Below are 15,027 nucleotides of genomic sequence, written 5' to 3' on the forward strand. Positions count from 1 at the left end.
TAACTTTGGTAACAAATACTCTTTCTTAAAAGTTATTTTTAAACAGTTCGGCCGGGCGCGGTGGCTCAAGCCTGTAATCCCAGCACTTTGGGAGGCCGAGACGGGCGAATCACAAGGTCAGGAGATCGAGACCATCCTGGCTAACACGGTGAAACCCCGTCTCTACTAAAAAAATACAAAAACTAGCCGGGCGAGGTGGCGGGCGCCTGTAGTCCCAGCTACTTGGGAGGCTGAGGCAGGAGAATGGCGTGAACCCGGGAGGCGGAACTTGCAGTGAGCTGAGATCCGGCCAAGGCACTCCAGCCTGGATGACAGAGCCAGACTCCGTCTCAAAAACAAAACAAAAAAAAAAAACAGTTCTTATGGAGCTCTGCCCATCATATCTTTATTATGAGCAAAGGCAAGAGTCAGCCCAAAGACTGGGACAGAAGGTTGTCCTCTCGTTGCTGAGCTGGGGGTGCAGCTTACCATGAACCTCCCACTCCTGGGCTTTCCAAGAGATATTCAAGTGCCCACCCCACTTCTCACCTTCATGCTAGTAGGAACTCTATTGTTCACTGAGCCTCGTGGGTTTTCCCTGCCTCTATTTCCCATATCTTCCTCTTCTGTGCCTCATCCTACCTTCCCTGTTCTGTGAATAGTACTGCTTCCAGAAACTGCAGAAGGGACTGGGCTGGATTCCCTAATCTTAGTCAAAGATTTGGAGGTGCAGAGTCTAGGCCCAGGGCAACAGTTTCCTTCTTGCATGCCAGCTCTGAACAGTGGTAAAGGAGGCCAGGAGTGCTAAGCTGAAAGGGTTTCTAAGCTCCACCAGCAAGAGTTCTGGGATTGATTAGCAATGTCTGCACTTGGCTAGGGACTGGTGAACAGGAACACCAAAGTTACTGCCTAGACATGCTCCATCTCGGCAGGTGATTCCCAGACTGGAATAAGCAGAGGAATCACCGGGGATCTTAGTAACATGCAGATTCTGGTCCAGCAGATTCTGGTCCAACTGGGTTGAGATTCTGTAGTTCTGGTCTGATAAGCCCTAAGGTGACATGGATGCTGCTGGTCTCAGGACCACCCTTTGAGGAACAAGGGACCAAGATCTTTGCAATGTCCATTCATAGCCACCTCCTCCTCTCCCTCAACTCTTCAAACATTTGCAAACCCTCCCGAAATGTCCAGCACTTCTTATATCTGTCACATAGTTTGATTCTTGGAACAGCCCCAGTTATTGTCTTTGACAGATGAGGAACTGGAAGGGAAAGAACTTGCCCAAGCTCCCCAAGCCAGCTGACGGGCGGATTGATCGCCAACCTCCCCCACCTCCCCTTCTCCTCTCCTGGAGCCAAAAACCAGCCAGAAGGACCCTGCTGCCACCCGAAAGCACTGTGTTCACTGCCATAAATAAGGCCTCTGCTAAGCCAGCTCCCTCCTCCTTTCTCAGCAACATCTCACAGCAGGCTGGGATGAGAGAAGCCAAGGAGGGATGGGAGGCTCAGCCGACAGCGTGAGTTATGGGCTCGGCGAAGCCCATTAGTCACTAAAGCAAGAGAAGTTAACTCGAGCTTATTAACTCTAAACGTTTATTATTCACATTGATCATGGCAGCAGACAGCACTCACCCCCGCCCCCTCCCCCACAGTGCTGCCCCGCATGTTCAGATCGCAGGATGGTGATGTGGGCTGAAGAGGCTCCCTGTGCTCCAGAAGCCCCAGGAAATGCAAGCAGGGCACACACAGGCCCCAAGGGGCTCTCCCTGAGCCAGGGGCCGGGGAGCCATCAGTGGCACAATCAGACACCATCTCCATCATCATGGGTGGACCAGGAAGCTAGTAGGCAGGCCGCCTGGGGGATGGGAGCCTGCCTCCGGGTCTGCTTGACCCTTAGCAGCAGACGACCTTGCCTATAAGTTGCATGACTTTGCAGAGTCTCAATTTTGTCATCTATAAACCAGGGACAAATTCATTCATTCGACAAATATTTATTGAGCACCCACTAAATGCCAGGCACTTTCTAGGCCCGAAAGTACAATAAAGAACAAGAAAGCTCTCTGCCCTGAGGGAGTTTATACTCTGGAGTTGGAGACAGACAAAGCAACTGAAGAAATGAACAAGCAGAATAATTTCAGGTAGTGGTAAGTGCGGTGGAGAAAACAATCCCAAGTCACACACAGGAGAGTGGCTTGGGGCACTGGGAGGATGTCCAAAGGGCCCTGGGGATGGCGTCTCAGATGAGCGGACATCTGAGGATGGGAGAGAGTCAGCCGTGGAAAGATCTGGGCAAAGGGGAATACAGCAGAGGTGGCAGATGGGTAAGGGCAAGGCTGTGGGTCAGGCAAAGTGTGGTGTGTCTGACGACCAGAGAGGTGCCAGGGTGGCTGTGAGGGCCAGGAGGGGAGAGTGGAATGTGAAGAGGAAGGACGGTGATGGGGCCACTGAGGACTGAATCTGATTCTCAGTGCAGTGGGAGCCTCCGAGGGGTTTTAGGTTAAAAAGGCTGTGAGGGATAAAATCCCACCAAACTCCCTTAGCAGCTGTGAGGAAGTGCAGTGGACACTGGAGGCCCTGCCTGGCTCTGCATGACCAGGTTGGGGCTGCAGTGACCTTGGCTGCCAATGGCTGACAGTTGCCCCTTTCTCCTGAACATTGCCCTTGGTGGCCAGCAGGCACACCTCTAGAACTGTGCCCCCCTTCTCCAGGGTGAGTCACCCCCTCAAGGTGGGACTCATGCTGTGGTGCCCTGTGTCCTCCAGAGGCCCTGGAAGTCAGGCTGAGGCCAGTGTCCAGTGAGGACACAGCTTTGTGTGGTGTTTTCCTTGCCTGCCTGCATCCCTCACTCCCTGCTGAGAACATTTCTTCAGGCTCTCCTTCTAGGGAACCTGGCGTAAAACACGAGGATGAGACCAAATGGTGGCTCTAAAGGCTGAACCCAACACTTGCCACACAGTTTGCCTAGAATGTTCCTGATTTTAGCACTGAAAGTCCTGCATCCCAGGAAAACCCTCAGTCTCAGGCAAACTGGAATGACTGAGCCTTGGTAACTGCTTCATAAGTAAGACTCATTCATCGGCGATCTTCTGGGCATCTCCTTGTGCCAGGTTCTGTCGGTGGAGCCATGGCAGGGGTCCATCCTTGTGGAGCTCACAGTCCCACTGCAGCAGGCAGTCACTATCCTAAGATGATCACTCAGGCCTGCAGATCAGGAGAGCCAACGCAGGGTGGTGAGGTGGGGGCTGCCCTTGAAGGAGGGAAGGAGCTGCCCAATGAATGGAATGGGGACATTCTGGGCTGAGCACCCACCCTGGTGAGCTGATGACCAGGAGAGCCCTGAGCTTTGGATCTACAGATGCAGAGAGAGATTGTGAGAAGGTTCAGGGTGCCCACTGGTCATGCCCTTAGCTTCTCCAGGCCTCAGTTTCCCCATCTGTGAAGGTCTCTCCAGCTCCAGCAGGAAGCCTAGATTATCCACAAAGCAAAGAGCTCTTTGGGAGGAGCCTTCTGTAGTCACCAAGGTTCCTGGGTGACCATCAAGCTGGTTAAGACCTCAGGGAACCTCCTCTGGACCAGTAGACACTATACTGGTTCCTGAAGCCCCAGGATGATCCAGACAAATAGGTCTATTATTTCCATTTTAAAGACAAGGAACTTGAGGCTTAAAGAGAAGTTAATGACTCATCCAAAGTCATGTAGCCAGTGAGTGGTGGACTGGGTGGGGGTGTGGGGGTTCCCAGGGCTCTCAGACCCACAGCCACTGAGCCACTTCATAAGTTCAAGAAGATAAAGAAGGCATTGTCACTTCCATTCTATTCATTCCTTTATGCACCCCCTTTTTATGCGCTCACCTACTATAGAGGTGAGTGAATAAAAGCACAGATTCCAGAGCCATCCTGCCTGGGTTCAGAAGCCATAGGACTGAAGGCAAAAGACTTAGCCTCCCTGTGCCTCGAATTCCTTATCTCTCAAAGAGGAGACCAAAACTGCACCTCTCTCCAAGGGTTGTTATGAAGATTAAATGAGTTAATATACGTAAAGCACTTACAGCCTGGCACACCGTAAGTCTCAACTATGATTGTTTCTTTATTGCTATGACCCAGTATTACACAAGTCGTTATAATAAAACATTGGCAACAACCTAAATGTTCAACAATAGGAGAGTCACTAAGTCTAGCATGATTTCTCGATTTCAGGGGATACAATAGTAATTAAGACAGGGTGGTCTTGGTGCAAAGATCAACAAATAGACACAAGGAACAGAAAGGAAAGTCCAGGACTAGCCCAACATGTATAGAAGTGCCAAATTTATAACAGGGGAGACCCAGCAGTACAGTGAGAAAAGGTGTTTTAAATAAATGGTGTTGGATAAATTGGACATTCACATGGGAATAAAAAGATTCTTGACCCCTTCCTCACACCATACATCTAATTCTGTTCCCATGACCTCTGACCAGAATATTGGCTATGTGTATGTTCACTCAGCCCTGTGCATTTGAAAAAGGTAACATTATGAGCAAATGTGTGAACTTGAAATCATAAAGCCACTTCAAATGTGTGCAGACTGACGAGGAAGCCACGGTGAATTTGAGTGTTGTTGGTGGCTCCATGTGAGTGAAATCTTTGGTTGTGATGGTTGTCCTTTTAGGAAAATGAAAGACATTCCTTTATTTTGAAGTTAACTTGCACATCTCATCCAATCCAAGATTATCGCGGAGAAGGAAGGTGAATTTTAGGCAACGAGTAGTCAATAAGAAAGTTCCAATTTCCTTTGGAGAAAAAGGAAAACATGTTTTGTTGTCCCCCAACAGTGAGATGGAAAAAAAATAACCAAGGGAAAAGTCACCCCACGCTTTCCTCGAGACCGTGGGCCCCCACCACTGTGGCGCCATGAGGAAGTCGAAGGTTGAGCGAGCAAAACATGTTTTCCTTCTGCAGGACGTCTGTAGGAACTGTTGGAATCAATTATTGGAAAACACAAAAATAAAATAAACTCCAGCCCATGGTAAACACTATCCCTTCTTTCTGGGATCAGGAAAACAAAGGCCAGGATTGGGGTCAGCATGGAACAGTGGGCAAACACGGGCAGTAGGAGGCAGGGACCTGGGCTTCAGGTAGAGCAGGATGAATCTGGAACCTTCCTGAGCCTCAGTTTACCCATCTGCAAATTCATGATCCTGAGTCCACCTCACAGAGTTGGGGGTGAACATGCCATTTCACTCACTCAATAAATGTGTATTTTGCTCCCGGTCTGTGCCAGGCTGTGAGCAGGGGCTGGACCAGCTCCATGCCTATGCAACCAGTGCAGCCACACTGGGCCCCACATTGAGGAGGGCCCTGTGCTTGGCTCAGACCCCCACATGCTGCAGTGACATCTAGAAATTCTTAATTTTTGAAGAAAAGGTATTGCATTTTCATTTTGCACTGGACCCCACCAATTATGTCTCTGATCATCCGAGTGAGGCAAGAGCCAGTGTTGCTTTTAATTCCTCATCAGGTGCATCTGACCCCACTGGGTTTCCCCTAATGCTTGGTGTAAAGAAGGTGCTGATAAATGCGGGTTAAAATGAAGGTACAAGGAGAAGCCAGGGGTATGGATATTGTTCTACCACCCACCCAGGTGTGCCTGGCCACAAGGGGACCCCTTCACACCCTTGTAAGTGCTGCACCTGCCACTGTTTCAGGGGAAATTATCTCGATTTTGGTTGGGAGGATCTTGAGTTAAAACCAGGTATGTGGTCACAAATGACCTGGGGTCAGACCTTTCTGCTGCTTGCCAGCTGTGTGTCTAAGCAAGTCTCTGCACCTCAGTTTCCTCACCTATGAAGAGGGTGATACATGCTTATATACAAGACATACATACGTGCAGGGTGCTTATGGTCCTGGGAGCACCAGTAGCCCAATCAGCTTGAGGAGGCCCTGAGCTCTTACCTATGCAGACAGGCAGGGAGTGTCTGGATCCTGAGGGAGGTGTCTATAGCCAGCGACAAATTCTCCTTGGGCTTCCAGTTTAAGAATTTGACTTGACCCTGGGATGCTGTGCCTGGACAGTGAGGGCTGACTGCTGCTGCCTGTTTATAGGTGAGATGTGAACAAATGGTATTTATAAAAGGTTAAACACTGGTTAACCAAACTATCAAGTCAGTGAGAAATGGCACGTGGATTAGATCTCCAAACACAATGTCCACCTGCTGAAGGACGTGAAATCCTAATTCACTGCCTACTATGTGCCAGGGACTTTGTAAACAATACTCAGTAAAAACAATCTAACATTGCCGACAGTTACCTGAGTGCCAGGCACTGGGCTAAGGGCTTCAGGGTCACCATCTTCTTTCATCTTCCTAGTGGGCTGTGCTGTAGCTGCCAGAAAAGCCTCATTTTAGATGAGGAGAGGGACACCCAGAAGCAACAGGGCCTTTCCAGGGGCTCAGGGCTGGTGAGCGGTGGGGCTGGGGCTCCATCCCAGCGTCAGAGTTCACACTGTAGGAAATAATCAGCCCGATTCAGTGTGCGGCTTCTGCTGGGGGTGGAAGGTGCTTTTCCCACACCCGCCCCCCTCATTAGGGACTCCCCTAAGCTGTAGAGGACCAGGCTTCAGCCTGGGACCCCCCCTGCTGGAAGGCAGCTTGGAGGCTGCTTCTGCAGGGACTGTGTGTGTTGACAGCAGCCTCTTCTTGAAGGACAGAGTCCCAGCAGCCACAGGGCAATGGACCGGCGCCCAGAGCAGCCAAGTGTTTTAATGGTGTTCCCAGACTGGGCCTGATTCATTTCTCTAAGTGTCTGGGTTTTGGGTGGGGGGAGATGCACCCCCAGCAATTAATGATGTCGGTGACAGAGGTTCCCACTTGCCTCCCATGTCTGTACACACAAATGCACAATGCTCATTAAGCTAATTAATACGGTCTTTCCAGAGCCACTACCTCCCTCACCCTCTGCCAGAGGGCCGGCAGAGAGAACACAGTCTCCACTCTGGAGCTCGAATGGGGAAAATAAATCAGGAGTCGGCGCTGGTGGCTCATCAAAATGCCTCTCTTTAAACCATCACCCTTCCTGGTGCACTGGGGAAGGTGACATTGCTACCTCTGTTCTGCAAAGCCAGTGCACAAGGGAAGGGTCAGCCCTGTGAGGACTGAGCTTCCTGTCCCCAGAATTTAAGGACAGGTGGCTGTCAGAGGTAGGAAGTTGGAGTCAATTGCTTGTCAGGGCCTTCCCGAGATGCCCCGACTCTCTAGAGCTGGGCACAACATGGCATGGACAGGCCCTAACCCTTAGACCCTACCACACACTGAGTGAATGATTAACGGCCGGGTTCTCCTCTGATAGCCTAGTTCAGACTTCAGGCTCTTTGGTGAGAAGGGAGTCCCTGTGTTCCCCCAACCCCAGGCTTTTAACAGGGCCTCCAGAGCCTTAACCCCCGTTTCTCCAAATGAAGAATCTCATTCCAGCTGCAGGGAATCTCACCTCACTGGGCCTGGGGGCAGGCATCGAAATGTGTATTATACCCAGCTCAGAAGATCCTTCAGATCAGGGAGTTTGGGCTCCCCTGCTTTAACCCAAAGGTGTCGACCTTGGCAGTGACCTTGTCAACTCCTCAGAAAGTCAAATCACCCTTTTTCATTCTCTGTGCATGAGGCCCCTTTCAGCTTGGTGGGAGGGTAAGCAGGAAGGCACAGGTTTACCCTGGGTTTACCCTCAACTCCTCTGGCATGAACCTTTACTTCTCTCAGTCTATCTCCTCATCTGAAAAATGGGGATAATAACACATCCCTTCCAATGCAATCAGCAACCAAAAAAGTTCCTGGCAATTGTACTTGCTCAATAAATGTTAGTTCTCTTATAGGGCGAACGTTTAACCTTTGCTCCCCGCGCCCCCAACTAACTCTCTTGAGAGATAGTTCCTTGTTCTCTGTGCTGCAGGTGGAGCAGCCGCCAGGCAAGACCCAGCCCTGCCCTCCCGGGATTGGCATTCTAATCGGGGAGATAGCACACACATACACAGACAAATAAATGGGACAGTTTCACATAGGAATGAGTGCAGAGAAGGAAGAGAACCGGGTGATTGGATGCAAGGGACTAGGGAGTGGTGTCAGAGGTGCCTCTGTGAGGGGGACATTTCAGACCTGAGAAACGAGAGGAGCCAGTCCAGCCATGTGAATATTTAGGAAGGAGTTTTCCAGGGGATGGAAATAGCAGGTGCAAAGTCCCTGGGGCTGGAAGACTGAGCAGAGTCAGGGATGGAGAGGAAGGCCAGTGTGACTGAAGTGAGTGAAAAGGGGGAGGTGGTGGGAGATGGGGTGGGGAAAGGGGGCATGATGAGGCGGGTGGGGTGCTTGGGGTTAGGGGCACGGTGAGGAAGGAGGATGCTATTCCCAAAGCAACTGGTGAGCTGCTGTTGTGTGCAGCCACAATGCTGGGAGCTGTGCTCGTGGCATCCTTACAGCGACCCCTGGGGGTGCGGGAGGGACAGCTGGTGGCCAGTTACGGAGAAGGCTGGGCTTCTGAGTGGTGGCCACATTTGGGTGCAGACCACAGAGTCTCCACCTTCCCCCACCCTCCACAACAACAAATGACTACATCTCCCCATGACTCAGGTCTCTCCAGGGTTCTCAGGGCAAAGTCTCTTTCAGAGTCCCAAGTCCCTGTCACTCTGCACCGAATCCCACCAGTGCCCATGGCCAAAAGAAAACCTTTTACAATGTGAGTTAGAATCCATCCCTCCCCTGCTTCACCTCCTCTGTGGCTCCACATTTTTGTTCAGAGAATGAAACCCAAAGTCCTTGCACTGTGTGGCCCAGATGAGGGCCAGCCTCTCCACCCCTCTGAGTTCACTTCCATGTTGTCCTCCATCCAATGGGTATAACATCCAGATTTGCCTTTCCCTTGGAATGGTGGTGAGACTTGGGGGCTGTCCCTTGGGGGATGTGACCCCCAATTGTCATCTGTATGCCCAGGAGAGGTTGGCGAAGAGGTTGTCAGCCAGGCTTGCCCTCAGAAGGGTTAATGTGGCCTCTTTGTCCCATGGTTGCCATAGGGACAGTTCCTGCCCTTCAGGAAGCAGGGAGAGCAGTTTCCTGTTTTGAAGAAGGCTTGAGGGCTGTTTTCCTCCAATCCGCCTGCCCAGAGAGGGGCAGGAAGCCTAAGGCCAGCCGCCCCTGCTGCTGGGTGTGTGGCGGAGCCGTGCCCACACCCAGTCAGCCAGGAGGGGCTGTTGTGGAAATGCAGCCTCGGGAAAAAGCCAAACAGGCCAGTGCAAGGAAAAAAAATGGCTGGCCGGAAGAGGGTGGCCGCTTCCTCCACAGACCTTGAATCCCACCCAGTGATAAAAATCCCACCCAGTGATAATAAAAACTCCAAGCTGGCCCTGCCCAGCCTCTGACTCCCCTCCCCCAGAGCTCAGTCCTTCCTTGGAGAGCCAAAGACTGCTGGACCAAGACCTTGAGGTCCCTGCCTACCCCTCTCGCCCAAATGCACTCCCACCCGGCACACTGGATGCTCCAGCTTCATCAGATTTGGCCCCCATTTTCCATCCCTACCCCTGTCTGGAATGCCCTTGCCTCTGATGAGGGTGCAGATCAAAGCCCACCTCCTCCTGAAAGCCTTCCAGCATGCCTTTGAATCCCTGCAGCCCCCGAGGGTCAGGAACATTCATGAGTTCAGGTCTTATCTCCTCTTGTGGCACCCCGACTCCTGCCTTCCAGGTTTCCCACCTCCAGGCTTGCCCTTCTGACTCATCCACCACTCCAGCTACCACATAGCTTTCTACCACACAGGTCTGACCATGTCACCCCCTCCCCCAGACTATGGCTCCTCTTCACCTCCAGGGTAAAGTCCAGACTCTTTGGCCCACCATCAGTCAGAGAGCTTTCACATACATGTCCTGTGCTGTGACCACAAAAATTTCTCACCCTGCCTACCTGCCTTCCTCTTCCATCCCTCCAGGCGCTTGCTCAGGCGGTTTCCCTGTACCTAGTAGGGACACCCTACTGCTGCACCTGGAAAATGCTGCCTGACCTTTCAGGCCCACCCCAAATGTCACCTCCTTTCCTCTTAGGGGTAAGCTTAATTCGATCCCCAACTTTCAGCTCAGCTGCCCTGCATGACTGTTAGCTGATCCCAGGCCCTTCTCTCTGACCACACCATGAACTCTTTAAGGACAGGGAAGTGAAGAGAGAAGAGAACTAAAATTCACTGAATCCTCACTTCAACCCAAGAGAGGTTTCATTATGACCATTTTACAGAGGAGAAAAGTGAGGTTGCAGCGAGTTGAAATGACTTGCCCAAGGCCACAGAACCAGTACCTGGTGTGGTTGAGAACCTGCTCATCTCTCAGCCTGGGTGAGCATGGTAAGGGCGGTGGGGGTCCGAGCCAAATTTATCGGATGTCCCCCAGCAACATGTGTAGCATGGGAAGGGAAGGGCAGCCTTGCTAAGACATCATTTCCCTCCCCCCTCTACCCCCCCAACCCCGCCCCCTGCACCCCCAGCAGGTGTCTGGCTTAGATTTGTCCTCCCTGGAGCCAGGAAGGCAACTCAATTACTTTTCAGGGGAAGATAAGCCCCAGAGGCTGATGGTGTCACAGCCGTGGCACTGCAGGGTGAGCAGTCTGACACTGCAGGGACCAAGAGGTCAGCAGCTGAAGAGGCTGCAGGGCCAGGGTAATTTCCTTCTGAATAGCATGCATTTTCTTCTAGGTGACAAAAGGTGGACCTCGTGGAAAATGGGAAACACCGGGGGCCCCTGCCACGGGAGCGGGATGCAAAGGTGGCCGGCACGCGTGGGAACCAAACCCTGAGGGTCACCCCTTTCTGCGTGGGGGCCGGAAGCAGAGCCCAGGCCACGTCCACAGGCTGCTGCTCTGCTCTCGCACTGCCCTCCACTACCCCCAACTCTGCTCATTACAGCATGCACAGGGTGCTCAATAAGTGCTCCTTCCTGATCTTCTCATGCTCTGATTGTGGGGCTTGTGTGCCCCAGTTCCTGGTGAGCTGACTTTGTGAACATTTATGGAGCACCAACTGTGTACTAGACATCATTTATTAAGCACCCCCTGTATCCCTCTCCCGTACTGAATGCTTTAGATGAATGACCTTATTTACTGAGGAGACACTATTATCATTTCCATTTGATTGGGGCTGGGGAGGAGTGTGCTGAAGTAGGTAAGAAGGCCAGCCCCAGAACCAGAGTCCCATGCCCACCACTTACCAGTTGTGTATTCCTGGGCAAATAAGTACCTTCGCCTGTCTGCACTGTGGCAGTCTCATCTGTAACATGGGGGTAATAACAATGCCTACTGCATGGGTTTGTTAGGAGGATTAAATGAGGTAATATATGCAAAACATATATCGAATGCACAAATATATCAGCATATAGCTCAGCAAATATCAGCTATTATGATTTGCAAATGAGGAAACAGGCTTAGTGACTCACCCAAGGTCACGCCCAGGTTAATGTGGCTCCTGACCACCACACCCCACTGCCTGTCTGGAGGCTTGGTGATGGGCACTTTCACATGAGCTCACACAGCCTGGGGTGCTTTTTTGTTTCTGGAGAACGTGGCACATCCAGCTTTGGAGCTGGCTTAAAGGCTTCAGGCCTGAGGGAATAGGGAGCTGGATTTCAGTGATTTGGAGCTGGGGCTGCCATAACCCGAGCCGTGTTCAGGGAGGTAATCAGCCCCAGATTGTCCAAGGATGATAAAAAGATGGGAAATATTTGCTGACTTGGAGAATGGTGCACTACGCATGTGCATGAGTGAGAGGTGTGTGGGATGGAACTTTGTGTGTGGGGAGGGTCCTGGGGTCTTAAACGGTGCAGTGAGGGGTGACTTTGTTTTCAGAAGCCTCCGGAGAACCTATCATCACCACCTCAGGAGTCTAAAGGCACCTGAGGGGTGGTACCATAATGCGAACACTGGTTGGGAGTCAGGAGATCTGTTTTCCCCATTAGTGCTCTCATTGGGCTGGTGGTGATTAGATGTTGGGTGGCCTTCCTCAGCTAGCCTGGGAGCTCTGGGAAGCACAGGGTGAGGCTGGGCTGTGAAGCTGGCCAGGCACCTGTCACAAAGTAGGCACTCCATTCATTTTTGCTGAATGAATGAACTGAAGAAAGGAAGGAATGCCCAGGATTCCGGTCAAGATTCTGCCATGGTGACCTTTAGCAAATGTGGTATAAAGCAAACAGCATACGCCCTAGAGACAGACAGACCTGGGTCTGACTCCACCACTGCCTCTGGGTGTTGAGAAAGTGTCTCACCCCTCTGATCCCCAGCTTTCTCACCTGTAAAATGGGAACAATGATAAAAATCACTTTACATTGTCATGAGATGTATGGAAAGGGTGGAGCACAGAGCTGATGCTCAGCAGGCATCCACTATTAGCATTTGTTATCACTATCATTGCTATGAATGCCTGCTGTTACTGCCACTGTCTCCTCACCCCGCTGATGCACTGGACATCCAAGTTCCTTTGATCCCAAGTTCCCCAGGCTCTGAGGCGGACATCTGGCTGGTCCTTGGTTGTGGCAGAACCATGGTGATGGTCCCCTTGGCCCCCACTTCCAAAGCTCCTGCTAGGTTTTCACCGCGAGGTTGCTGGCAGCTGCTGGCCATTCTGATTGTCCAAAGTAGATAGAAAGAGATGGCAGGATGGAAAGAGCAAAAATAAAGGGGGAGAAAGGGAAAGCCTGCTCAGATGTCAATCTCGCTGGCATCTGCCTTAGAGTTTCCTGTCCTCCACCTTCCAAGCTCCTCCAGAAAAGCGTGGAGAGGTTCTTGCCCACAAAAGGCAACGCCAAGAACTGCAAGCATTCACAGAGTAGTAAATGGGTGAATGGGATGAGAGTCCTGGCTGGACTGTAAGGGCAAGTCACTTCCTCTCTCTGGGCCTCAGTTTTTCCATCTGTAAAATGGGGATATAATAACTCCTTTATAAAATTCTTGGGACAAAAACATGTGTTAAAGGCTCAAGAAAGTAGTGATGATGGTCATCACCCCCACACATCATGTCTTCTTTGGGTATCTGCAGTCATTCCCCCTGAATTCAGTGAGTGGCTGTGGCTCAGTCCCATAAGTACAACCACTAGTATTGGCATATTGGCAGTGGGTGTTTGTAAAGCCAACAGTCTTTCCTATCCATTTTCTCTTATTAGGAACAGCAAACAAAGGAATAAGCATTTCAACTTCATAGCCCATCACTCCACACTATTGTGTGGCTTCAGCTACACAAGTTCTGACTTGGGTTTTTCCCAGCTGGCCTTGGTGCTATGATCTTTTAAAGTAGACACTGCTTAGCCTCAAAGTCCAAATTCAACAGTAGTGGAAATGGCTTAGCCAAACCTTGAGGTCTGTTCCTGTCCTCCCTTCTCCTTTGCACGGACTAACAGTGAAGAGTAACACTGGCAGTGAATTGAATTATCTGAGCCTCCCTCACCTGCTCCTGCCCTGGGGGTTCTAGCGTATTTTGCTTTTATTTCTAATCTCAGAAACAAGATCAATTTTTTAAAAAAATATATTTTCTTTTTGCATCAAATATTGAAGCAATTTATCCACTCACTCATTTGTACCCACATTTAAACACAGATATACCTGCCCATACCTTGTATACCACCAACTCTACCACCTCCCTCAACTCCACCACCTCACTCAACTCCACCACCTCCATCAACTCAATCCACTCCCTCACCTGTCCCACCTCCATCACCTCAACTGTCTCAACCGCCTCCACCACCTGCATCACCTCCTTCAGCTCCACCTCCACCACCACCACCTCCTTCATCTCCTCCAGTTCCACCACATCCACATCATCTATCAATTCCACCACCTCCAACTCTTCCACTACCACGGGGTATATTATGTCCTCCAGCTATGCCATGATTTCCACAACTACGTCCATCACCCTCTCCACCTCCACCACCACCACCTCGACCTCCTCTCCATCACCACTGGTTTCTACTACCACCTCTTCCTTCTTCACCTCCGACACCACCTCCACCTTCTCTGTTTCTGCTACTACCACCTTCGCCACCTCTGCCACCTCCACCATCACCTCCATATCCATTCCTGCCACACCTCCATGCATGGACCCATAAAATGTATCAAGAGCCTGTCTAAGTAATACCAAATTCAGCCACAGATTTTCTATTCGAGTCACAACTATTTCTCCACAAAAGCCTGGAGGATTAAGGACTCTGGGGCAGCTCAGAGATGGAAAGGACTTTGAAAGGATTAAATTCAGTTCCTAATTTTACAGCTGGGGAAATCAGATCCACCTCCAGCACCACCTCTGGACACTCCTCCAGCAGGCCAGGGCTTCTCCCATCTCGGTGAATTCTTTGCCCCAGCAATTCCCTCTACTGGGAAGGCCTCTTTTTTGGTTGAACCCTCCCCACTGGGGTCCTCCTCTGAGCTCCCACAGGCACCTGTGCGTTCCCATTCGAGCACGAGCCTTGGGGTAGCAGAACTATCTGCTTTTGTCTGTGTGGACAAGCAGACTGGGAACTCCTGGAGGGTGGAGGCTTGGTCTACATCGCCCTGCACGAGGCAGGTACCTGCGAGAGGCTGCGAGGTGTGTGCTGAGTGGAAAAGGAGAGGCTTCTCATTAACTGGGTCTCCCTTCCAATGTCACCTCCTCATGGAGGCCTTCCTTGATCACCCAGTCTCTACTCCGGTGGTTCTCAAACCTGGAGGGTTTGACAAAACACGGGGTTTCTGATTCAGTGAGGCTGGGGAGGGCCCCGAGAATGCGCGGCGCCCTCTGAGAGCCATCGCTCAGCCCCATTGCCCTGGTTTCCCTCCCTCGCTTTGAAATGGTGTCTCCACCGACTTCCTCCTGTCTAAGCTCCCTGAGCGCAAGAATTTGGGGCTGTCTTGTTCCGTGCTCAGCGCAGAGGCTGGCGCGGCACTGAACGAATGCCCATAGTCAAAAATAAAGGGATCGATGGTCCGCTGGGCGAAGGAGCCAGAACACCCCAGAAGCCCAACTCGCTGAGTTCTCGTCCTTCGAACCCCAGCGCCTCCCACGGTGCCCATGGCCACTGCCCCTTTAAATGTGC

The 15,027-nt window shown here is 51.3% G+C and overlaps 1 long non-coding RNA gene across 1 annotated transcript in view; it reads right to left on the reverse strand.

Annotated features, from left to right (window-relative positions):
* Positions 1-4,047: 4,047 nt before the first annotated feature.
* Positions 4,048-15,027, reverse strand: part of LOC105542201 — a 12,009-nt gene continuing 1,029 nt past the window's right edge. The window contains exons 2-3 of the long non-coding RNA XR_001006430.1: positions 7,859-7,946; positions 4,048-7,718 (exon numbers count right to left, since the gene is read on the reverse strand). This is a non-coding gene — a long non-coding RNA (uncharacterized LOC105542201). The remainder of the gene's footprint in view (positions 7,719-7,858; positions 7,947-15,027) is intronic.

Source organism: Mandrillus leucophaeus, unplaced genomic scaffold (assembly GCF_000951045.1).
Source record: "Mandrillus leucophaeus isolate KB7577 unplaced genomic scaffold, Mleu.le_1.0 Scaffold252, whole genome shotgun sequence".
Classification (NCBI taxonomy): Eukaryota; Metazoa; Chordata; class Mammalia; order Primates; family Cercopithecidae; genus Mandrillus; species Mandrillus leucophaeus.